Raw genomic sequence first — 12,018 nt, forward strand, 5'->3', positions numbered from 1 at the left:
GATCTGTTTTATTAAGGCTTCATCCTTTCTTTATAAAGACCTTTGTCCTTTCTGCAATACTTGTTTGGCCTTTGGTCCAATTCTTTCTGGAATCAGGCTGTTCCTGTTGGAACTGTGTGCTTTTTGGGATCGGGCTGTTCCTATCATGGGCTGGTATTTGGTCTGCTGGCTGTTAAGGAATTTTTCTTTTGCTTAAGAAACAAAACAAAGCAAAACAAAAAACCTCTGAGAAATGGGATCCCAGTCATCTAAATGCTGTAAATGTCCCCTGGCCAGTTTTATGTTTAAAAACTATGGTCCATCTTCTTACACATTTATAATTAAATGGACTGACTTAACCAAAACTAATTTAGATCACCTGCAGCTATTAGAGGGAACTTTTTAACTCCAAAAACTTACCTTTCTTAAAACTGAATTGGACAGCCATGGCTCTAAAATTGTCAAAACTGAAGGGGATGCCTATTTTGAGGCTTCCAGTGTTAACAGGAGTCTAAAATTGCCTCTCTGCAAAGTACAATCTCTAAATTAACTGAGGCAAACAAACAAAGAAAGACACAAAGACTTATGAGGCCTCTCTTCCCCCTCCCCCCCTAATTAAGAGCCCCACTTCTTGCACTGTCACTGGCGACTGCAAATTCTCTTGCCAGTGAATCAAGACTAATTTTCTTTTTGCTGTTGATGAAGACAAATTACCCAAAACTTACTGTGAGGACTTAGATTATGAGAATTTGCTAGACATTTTATAAAACTAAATCTGGATCTCAGCCCACCTCTGTAGTACACTCTTGGTTCCCTGCCTTTTTTTTTCTGTTCTGAGCCCTCCAATTTTATTGTGTACATTTGTTATCTATTTATGTTTGTCCTGTTCTAATATCTGTTTCTGTTTACTGAAGTTTCCTGGTAAATCATCCGTTCTGTTCAAAAAGAGGGAAAACACATGATTCGCACTGTTTTGGAACCGCTGTTGGAAAACAGGGTCCCTCACAGTTAAGGTGTTTTAGGGAGTCCAAAGGCAAGATAGGTTCCACCTGGTTTAGGACCAGGATCTTGTGCCTTTCTGAAAAAAAAAATAGGTAAACTTTTAAATAATTTGAAATTGTAATGGCCATTCTATGGAATCTTTGACTTAGATAAATTCACCTTAAAGGGCAACTTTAAAAGAGAGAAACTAGGGATGGTGTCAAGATGGTGGCATAGATGGATTCTGAACTCACCTCTTTCCGTGGACACAATGAATTTACAACTACTCTCAGGACAATTACTCCCGAGAGAGAACCGAAAGCTGGATTAAAAGCACTCCGACGAAAAGGGAGAGTGCTGATTGAGGTGGAAGAGGCAGAAATTCCTTTCTGGAGAGGAAAAAGCCACCTTCTAGTCACAGCACTTGACAGCCAGGGGCAATCTTAAGGTATGAAGCATTCCCTGGAGGAGTGGGAGAGCTTTGCCACAATAAATAGCTTTTGGACTCAGCTCAACTGAGATGAGTGTCATAATATCTGGTTTTGTCAGCTATTAACTACAATGGGGAATATGCCAAGAAAAGCTATCAGACATAAGGGAAAAAAGTACACTCTTAAAGGGCCCGTGTGCAAATTCACATGTTTGGGAAAGCAACCTAAAATCACCAGAAAGAAAGGTACACAGCTCTTTGATGAAAAGAGACTCACTTGATAGGCTCTGGGTGCATCTTGGTGAGAAGTGAGACCTCTCCAGGGACTGAGACATTGGTGCCAGCCATTATTGTGACCAAGTACAGGTATGCTGACCCAGATGCTGGCAGACATCATTGGACTTCTTCCCTTGGCCTGTTAACCCAGGGTCTGCTCCACTCACTAGAGCACCAATTTAATCCAGTTCACTCAGGACAGGCAGCCCACCCTAGGGACAGGCCCCACACAACAGCAAGCCTTCAGGCTACTTGTGGGCCTGCAGAGGCTGGATGCCTAGAACCTCTGCAACTGAGTAAGTGGGTCTACCTTGGGAGGGCAGGGTGTGCACGAGGGGTGAGCCTGCACTGGTGGAGTGTGTGGGGCCTCTGCAGTGGAGTGACTGGGTCCACTTAAGTGGGTTGGGGTGTGTACACAGGGCAGGACTGTGTTGACAGAGTGTGTGGCCCTATGGGCAGTGGAGGCTGATGGCTGCAGCAGACTTGTGCTTCTCAAACAGCCACATAGGGGAACAACCCCACCTTCCAAAGCCTGAAACAATTGGATGTCCCCATGCCTGGGGCCAGCCCCACTCATCTGCAATCCTGAGAGAACTGATAACAGCCTTGCAGGCCAGAGGCCTAAAGCAATTGTAAGCCCCTAAGCCTAGCAACCAGCCATGTGGAGGGTCTACTCACTTAACAGAAAAACTGCAACAAGAATGTGCTACTAGACCTTGCAGCCAACTGTCCTGGGGCTCCCCATACCCCATAAAGTAACTGAAGGGACCACAGCAGCTGCATGCAGCTGAGCATTACAACCAGCTGGCCAGGGGGACATCCTAGCTTCCCTGTGCACCTGCAGCAAGTGCAACCCTGCCACAACAGAAGAACACATGTAGCCCACACAGGGGATGCTCCTGGAACATTTGGAACTGGTGATGAGAGGGAAGCACACAGCTGAGACTCATAAGGACACCTCTCCAAGATCAGGAGAGGTAGCTGACCTAAGGAATACATAGACATAAGCACAGAGAAAGAGGCAAAATGAGGAGACAAAGGAATACATTCCAAGTAAGTAGACAGGACAAAACTCCAGAAAAAGAACTAATGAAACAGAAATAAACAATATACATGACAGAGTTCAAACAAATAGTCGTAAGGATGCTCACTGATCTTGAGAGAAGAATGGATGAACTCAGTGAGAACTTCAACAAAGAATTGGAAAATACAAAAAGGAACCAATCAGAAATGAAGAATACAATATTGGAAATGAAAAATTCACATAGAGGGAAGCCATAGCAGAGTAGATGACACAGAAGAATGGATCAGTGAGCTAGACAAAAGACTAGAGGAAATCACCCAGCAGAGCAGATAAAATAAAAAAGAATCAAAAAGAATGAGGACAGTCTAAGGGACCTCTGGGACAACATCAAGCACACTAACATCTGTGTTATAGGTGTCCCAGAAGGAGAAGAGAGAGATAAAAGGGCAGAGCATCTATTTGAAGAAATAATCGCTGAAAGCTTGACTAACCTAAGGAAGGAAACACACATGCAAGTACAGGAAGCACAGAGAACACCAAACAAGATGAACCCAAAGAGGGCCACACCAAGACACATTATAATTAAAATGTCAACAGCTAAAGATAGAGAGAATCCTAAAAGTGACAAGAGAAAGGCAACAAGTTACACACAAAGGAAATCCCATAAGGTTATCAGCTGACTTCTCAGCAGAAACTTTATAGGACAGAAGAAAGTGGCATGTTATATTTAAAGTGCTGAAAGGAAAAAATCTAAAGCCAAGAATATTCTACCTGGCAAGTTTATCTTTCAGAATGGAAGGAGAGATAAAGGACTTCCCAGACAAGCAAAAGCTAAACTAGTTTATCACCAAGAAACCAGATTACAAGAAATGCTAAAGGGACTTATTTAAGGGTAAAAGAGAAGGCCACAAATAGGAATAAGAAAATCATTTTAAAAAGTACAATAAAATCACTGGTAAAGGCAAATATAAAATAAAGGTAGCACATCAATCACCTATGAAGGTCAAAAGACAAAAGTACTAAAAAAGATCATAGACCACAATCAAATGGGATTCACACCAGGGACATAGGGATGGTTCCATCTGCAAATCAATGTGGAACATCACATTTACAAAGTGAGGAACAAAAACCAGGTGATAATCTCCATGACGCAGAGAAAGCATTTGACAAGATCCAACATTCATTCATGATAAACACTGTCAATAAAATGGGCATAGAAGGAAAGTGTCTCAACATGATAAAGGCCATTTATGACAAACCCACAACCAACATCATACTCAGTGGGGAAAACCTGAAAGTCATCCCTCTGAGAACAGGAACAAGACAAGTGTGCCCACCCCTCACCACTCTTATTCAACATAGTTATAGAGGTTTTGGGCAGAACTATTAGGCAAGAAAAAGAAATAAAAGGAATACAAATAGGCACTCACGAAGTTAAACTCTCGCTCTTTGAAGATGACATGATTTTATATATAGAATACCCTAAAGAATCCATTGGAAAACTATTAGAAATAATCAAAAACTACAGCAAAGTTTCAGGGTACAAAGTCAACTTACAACAATCACTAGCATTTCTATACTCTGATAATGAAATAACAGAACAAGAAGTCAAAAACACAATCCCATTTACAATCGAAACAAAAAGAATAAAACATCTGGGAATAAATTTAACCAAGGAAGTGAAAGACTTATACAAAGAAAACTATAAGACATTTCTGAAAGACATCAATAATGACATAAAGAAGTGGAAAGACATTCCATGCACATGGATTGGAAGAATAAACATAGTTAAGATATCTGTATTCCCTAAAGCAATCTACAGATTCAATGCTATCCCAATCAGAATCCCAATGGTATTCTTCACAGAAATAGAACAAAGAATCTTAAAATTCATATGTGGGAACAAAAGACCCTGAATAGCCAAAGCAATCTTGAGAAACAGAACAAAGCAGGTGGCATTGTAATCCCTGACTTCAAAACATATTACAAAGCTGCAATAATCAAAACAGCATGGAGTACAAGAACAGACACACAGATCAATGGAACAGAATTGAAAACTCGGAAATAAAACCACACATCTCTGGACAGCTAATCTTTGACAAAGAAGCCAAGAACATACAATGGAGAAAGGAAAGCCTCTTCAATAAATGATACTGGGAAAACTGGACAGACACATGCAAAAGAATGAAAGTTGACCATTATCTTTCCCCATGCACAAAAATAGACTCAAAATGGACCAAAGACTTGAAGGTCAGACCTGAAACCATAAAATTTCTGGAAGAGAATATAGACAGTACACTCTTTGACATCAGACTTAAAAGGATCTATTCGAATACCATGTCTATTCAGACGAGGGAAACAAAAGAAAAAATAAACAAGTGGGACTTCATTAGACTAAAGAGCTTCTGGAAGGCAAAGGAAAACAAGATCAAAATGAAAAAAGAACCCAACAACTGGGAGAAAATATTTGCAAGTCCTATATCTGATAAGGGGTTAATCTCCATAATATATAAAGAACTCACACAAATTAACTACAGAAAAACAAACAACCCAATAAAAAGTGGGCAGAAGATATAAACAGACATTTTTCCAAAGAAGATATACAGATGGCCAATAGGCACACAAAAAGATGCTCAACATCACTAATCATCAGGGAAATGGAAATCAAAATTACACTTAGATATCATCTTATGCCCATTAGAATGGTTATAATCACCAAGACAAAAAACAACTAATGTTGGAGAGGCTGTGCAGAAAAGGGAACCCTCATCCATTGATGGTGGGAATGCAAACTGGTGCAGCCACTGTGGAAAACAGTATGGAGATTTCTAAAAAAATTAAAAATAGAAATATGATATGACTCAGCTATCTCACTACTGGGTATTTACCCAAAGAACTTGAAATAAACAATTCAAAGAGACTTATGCACCTCTATGTTCATTGCAGCATTATTCACAATAGCCAAGACATGGAAACAACACAAGTGCTGATCAACTGATGATTGGATAAAGAAGATGTGGTATATATGTACAATGGAATACTACTCAGCCATAAAAAAGATGAAATTATCCCATTCACAACCACATGGGTGGACCTTGAGGGGATCATGTTAAGCAAAATGAGCTAGACAGAGAAAGACAAACACCATATGATTTCACTCATATGTGGAATATAAACAAACTTATGGACAAAGAGAACAAATTAGTGATTACTGGGGGAAAGAAGGTGGAGGGTGGACACAAGGGGTGAAGGGGCATGCTTATATGGTGTATGATAAATAATATACAACTAAAATCTCACTATGTTATAATCTATTATGACCACAATTTTTAAAAAAGACAAAAGTACTGAAATAATCTATTTCCATGATAAGATGGTAACAGATACACATGGACAAAAAAAGAGGTTAGATATGATATCAAAACCATAAAAAGAGGGAGAAGGGAAGTAAAAGAGTAAAGCTTTTAGCAAGAGATTAAACTAAAGGTAAAGATCAACTTAGTATAGACTGCTATATACGTAGGTTATTATATATGAACCTCATGGTAATCATAAACCAGAAACCTATAATAAATACACAAAAAATTAAAAGAAAGAAACCCAAACACAATACCAGAGAAAACCATCAAACCACAAGGGAAAAGAGCAAGAGAAGAAGAAAGGAACACAGAAGAACCACTAAAACACCCAGGGAAAAAAGTAACAAAATGACAATAAGTACATTCATATCAATAGCTACTTTAAATGTCAACAGACAATCAAAAAGCATAGGGTGGCCGACTGGATTAAAAAAAAAAAAAGACCCATATGTATGCTGCATACAAGAGGCACACTTCAGCCCTAAAGACACTCACAAATGGAAAGTGAAGGGATGGAAAAAGAAAAGAAAGCCAGGGTAACAATACTTATATCAGACAAAATGGACTTTAAAACAAACACTATAACAAGAGACAAAGAAGGGCACTACATAATGATAAAGGGAACAATCCAACAAGAGATACAACACTTGCAAATATCTATGCACGCAACATAGGAGCACCTAAATATATAAAGCAATTATTAACAGACATAAAAGAAGAAATAGATAGTAACACAATAATAGTAGGGGACTTTAACATTCCACTTACACACATTTACATCATCCAAATAGAAGATCAATAAGGAAACATTGGCCTTAAATGACACATTAGACTAGTTGGACTTAGTAGGTATGTATAGAACATTCCATCCCCAACCAAGAGGGAAGTTTATAGTAATACAGGCCTACCTCAACAAACAAGAAAAATCCCAAATAAACAATCTAATAGTGCACTAAAGGAACTAGAAAAAGCACAAAATCAGTAGAAGAAAGGAAATAATAAAAGTCAGAGCAGAAGTAAATGAAATAGAGACTAAAAAAAGAATAGAAATAATCAATGAAACTAAGAGCTATTCTTTAAAAAGATAAACAAAAATACAAGCCTTTAGCTAGACTCATCAAGAAAAAAAGAGAGAAGTCTCAAATAAGTGAAATCAGAAATGAAAGAGGAGAAATTACAATGGACACCTCAGAAATACAAAAGATTAAAAAGAATACTGTGAAAAGCTATATGCCAAAAAATTGGATAATATAGAAAAAATGGTTAACTTCTTAGAGTTATACAACCTTCCAAAACTGAGTCAAGCAGAAGCAGAAAATTTGAGTAGATTAATCACCAGTAAGGAAATTGAAACAGTCAGTAATCAAAACCTCCCCAAAAATAAAAGTCCAGGATCAGACAGTTTCCCTCATGAATTCTACTAAACATTCAAAGAAGAATTAATACCTATCCTTCTCAAACTCTTCCAAAAAATTGAAGAGGAGGGCCAGCTTCCTAACTCCTTCTAGAAGGTGAACATTACCCTGATTCCAAAACCAGACAAGGACAACACAGAAAAAGAAAATTACAGGCCAATATCACTGATGAACATTGATGCAGATGTCCTTAACAAAATCGAATACAACAATACATTAAAAAGATTATACACCATGATCAAGTGGGATTTATTCCAGGGATGCAGGGATGGTTCAACATCCACAAATCCATCAATGTGATACACCACATTAACACAATGAGGAATAAAAAATCACATGATCATCTCAACAGATGCAGAGAAAGCATTTGACAAGATACAGCATCAATTTATGATAAAAACCCTGAATAAAATGGGTATAGAAGGAAAGTACTTCAAAATAATAAAAGCCATATGTGACAAACCCACAGCTAATATCATTCTCAATGGAGAAAAACTGAAAGCTATCCCTCTAAGAACAGGAACCAGACAAGGATGCCCACTGTCACCACTCTTATTTAACACAGTATTGGAAGTCCTAGCTAGAGCAATCAGGCAAGAAAAAGTTATAAAAGGGATCCAAATTGGAAAGGAAGAAGTGAAACTGTCACTATTTGCAGATGACATAATTTTGTATATAGAAAACCCTAAACCATAGGAAAGCTTTTAGAAATAGTAAATGAATACGGCAGAGTTGCAGGATACAAAATCAACATATAAAAATCAGTTGCATTTCTATACACTAACAACAAAGTAGCAGAAAGAGAAATTAAGAACAGAATTCCATTAACAATTGCAACAAAAAGAATAAAATACCTCAAAATAAACTTAAACAAAGAGGTGAAAGACCTGTACACTGAAAACTATAAACAGTATTGAAAGAAATTGAAGAAGACACAAAGAAATGGAAAGATATACCATGCTCTTGGAATGGAAGAATTAATGTAGTTAAAATGTCCATATTCCCGAAAGCAATCTGAAGATTCAATGCAATCCCTATCAAAGTTCCAACAACATTTTTTCACAGAAAAAGAACAAAGAATCCCAGAATTTATATGGAACAACAAAAGACCCCGAATAGCCAAAGGAATCCTGAGAAAAAAGAACAAAGCTCGAGGTATCAAGCTCCCTGACTTGAAAATATGCTGCAAACCTATAGTAATCAAAACAGCATGGTACTGGCACAAAAACAGACACACAGACCAATGGAACAGAATCAAGAGCCCAGAAATAAACCCACACATCTATGGACAGTTAATTTTCAACAAGGGAGCCAAGAACACACAATGGAGAAATGAAAGTCTCTTCAATAAATGGTGTTGGGAAAACTGGACAGCCACATGCAAAAGAATGAAAGTAGACCATTATCTTACACCATGCACAAAAATTAACTCAAAATGGATTAAAGACTTGAATGTAAAACCTGAAACCATGAAACTTCTAGAAGAAAACGTAGACAGTACACTGTTTGACATAAGTCTTAGCAGCACATTTTCAAGTACTATGTCTGACTGGGCAAGGGAAACAAAAGAAAAAATAAACAAATAGGGCTACATCAAACTAAAATGCTTCTGCACAGCAAAGGAAATCATCAACAAAACAAAAAGACAACCTACCAACTGAGAGAAGACATTTGCAAGCTCTATCTCTGATAAGGGGTTAATATCCAAAATATGTAAAGAACTCATATGTCTTAACGACAAGAGACTAACAATCCAATTAAAAAATGGGCATAAGCAGCAAGAGAAAGATAATCTGTGTATGACTCCACTCATATGAGGAATTTAAAATTATGGACTAAGAACAGTTTAGTGGATACCAGGGAAAAGGTGGGGTGGGGGGGTGGGCACAAAGGGTGAAGTGGTGCACCTACAACATGACTGACAAACATTAATGTACAATCGAAATTTCACAAGATTGTAACCTATCAATAACTCAATAAAAAAAATGGGCATAAGATCTGAAGAGACATTTTTCCAATGAAGATATACAGATGGCCAACAGGCACATAAAAAAATGTTCAACATCACTAATTATCAGGGAAATACAAATCCAAACTACAATGAGATATCACCTCATGCCCATCAGAATGGCTGTAATTAACAAGACAAGAAATAATAAGTGTTAGAGAGGATATGGAGAAAAGGGCATTCTCATACTGCTGGTGTGAAGGCAAACTTGTGCAGCCACTATGGAAAACAGTATGGAGATTCCTCAAAAAATTAAGAATAGAACTATCATATGATCCAACTACGTAACTGCTGGGTATTTATCCAAAGAATATGAAAATATGAATGCATAAAGATATATGCACCCCTATGTTCATTGCAGCATTATTCACAATAGCCAAGACTTGGAAGCAACCTAGGTACCCATCAAGGGATAAATGGATAAAGAAGATGTGGTAAATATACACAATGGAATACTACTCAGCGATAAACAAGGATGAAATCTGGCTACCTGTGATGATGTGGATGGACCTTGAGGGTATTATGTTAAGCAAGATAATCAGAGATAGAAAGTGAAATACCATATGCTCTCACTCATAAACAGAAGATAAAAACAACAACAAACTGGGGGCCAGCCCTGTTGTGTAGTGGTTAAGTTCACACTCTCCACTTTGGTGGCCCAGGGTTCACTAGTTTGGATCCTGGGCATGGACCTACACACCATGCTATGACAGCATCCCACATAGAAGAACTAGAAGGACTTACAACTAGGATATACAACTATGTGCTGGAAGAAAAAAAAAAGAGGAAGATTGGCAACAGATGTTAGCTCAGGGCCAATCTTCCACACCAAAAAGCATACCATATAAAAAAAACTACAGCAAACACACACATAGAGACAGATAGTAGATAGCTGGTTACCAGAGGGGAAGGGGAAAGGGAGGAGGGTGAAAGGGGTGAATAGGCACACGTGTGTGGTGGTGGGTGGTAATTAGTCTTTGGGTGGTGAACATGATTTAATCTACACAGAAATTGAAATATAATGATGCACACCAGAAATTTATATAATATTGTAAACCAATGTTACCACAATAAAAAAAAAAGTAAAAGAGAGAAACTCAAACCTCTCAGACACCTTAGAATGCATTCTTTGGTTGGTATACAGAGGTTTCCAAAAGACAAAATGACTCCAAAAAGACAGCTAAGAGGATCCCTACAAAAAAAAACAAACAAACAAAAAACGTTGACCATTTGAGCAGATAATCTTAACTTAGTCAATCTGCCAGAAATATAGTTTAGATCCAACTATTCTTTTGGAATTTTGTACAAGGCTATAAGATCTCTGTGTCTATCTGTATGTTATGTGTGTCCATGTATGTATGTGATAGTTTTCTATCTCTGGACAGTATTTTCAAAATTAATATAAAAAGAGCACTGCACTATTTAATTGTCAAAAAAAGCTAAGTGCTTATATAAATGAAACTTTCAGAAATATAATAGAAACTCACTCAAATGTTTTTCAGATTCACGGGATCTGGGAAAATATTTGGAAGTAAAGTCAGTTTAACTTTGTTGGTTTAACTAATACAGATATGTCTTTCAAATTATCAAGTGTAATAATACTTTTATGCTACCTGAGTTTGCTGAAAATCAGATAAGCTCATGTTATCTCTGTAAAAAAAATTGTGAGCAAAAAATAACTTGATATGGTTAAATTTTCATAAGAAATCTAAACATAATTGTTGAAAATAAGTAAATTAAGTGGATGTAAATGGAATAAAAGTTTATAAGTGAACCTTTTAAATAGCTTCCCCAAATCTTTTTAGGCAACCTAAAACCTTAAAGCTTTGCTAAGTTAAATTAAATAACAGGAAATCATTGAATGTCTAAATCATTTCCAAATAAGTTTATCCACTTTGGCTTCCTTTACAAAGCAACTAAAGATATTTGGATCTATTGACAAATATGCTTTGTGTCACATTGGAAAATTTACTATGAAGGAAATATATTTTTAGGAATTGTAAGGGAAACATCTCTGTATGCAAGGTAAATAAGATATGTGTTTTTGGTTAGAAAAATATATGAGGCATGGAGATACATTTTTGTGGAAGACAAAAAAGAAAATTGTAGAATATTTGTGAAACAGGAATCTTTGAAAAGAAATTTTATATGTGATCAAGCTGAATAAGATTAAATAAAATTGCTGTAAGGGTTTTAAGATAAGCCTTAATATCAATACTGTGCTTATGCAAATCTGGAACTTAATTTTCTTTCATCTGCTAAGAATACAAAGCTTACTTAGACTATTGGTCTGATCCTGATAAGAGACTGTGAAAGGTTTTTTCTTACCTTTTTGTGTTTTAGCAAAATTTTTTCCTATGATTTATGTAGAAAGCTGAGTCTTTTCTATTAAGAAGAGCTAAGGTTTTGGCAGCTATATAACCTTCTATATTTGTCTTTGAAATCTTTTTATCACTTTGGTTAAATAATTAAGCATTGTTTCATAATTTTCTGTGATCCTATTTCATCAAATGTCTAAAACTTTTTCATATTTTTGACAAGCTTCC

The sequence above is a fragment of the Equus przewalskii genome, chromosome 26 (genome assembly GCF_037783145.1).
Source record: "Equus przewalskii isolate Varuska chromosome 26, EquPr2, whole genome shotgun sequence".
NCBI lineage: Eukaryota > Metazoa > Chordata > Mammalia > Perissodactyla > Equidae > Equus > Equus przewalskii.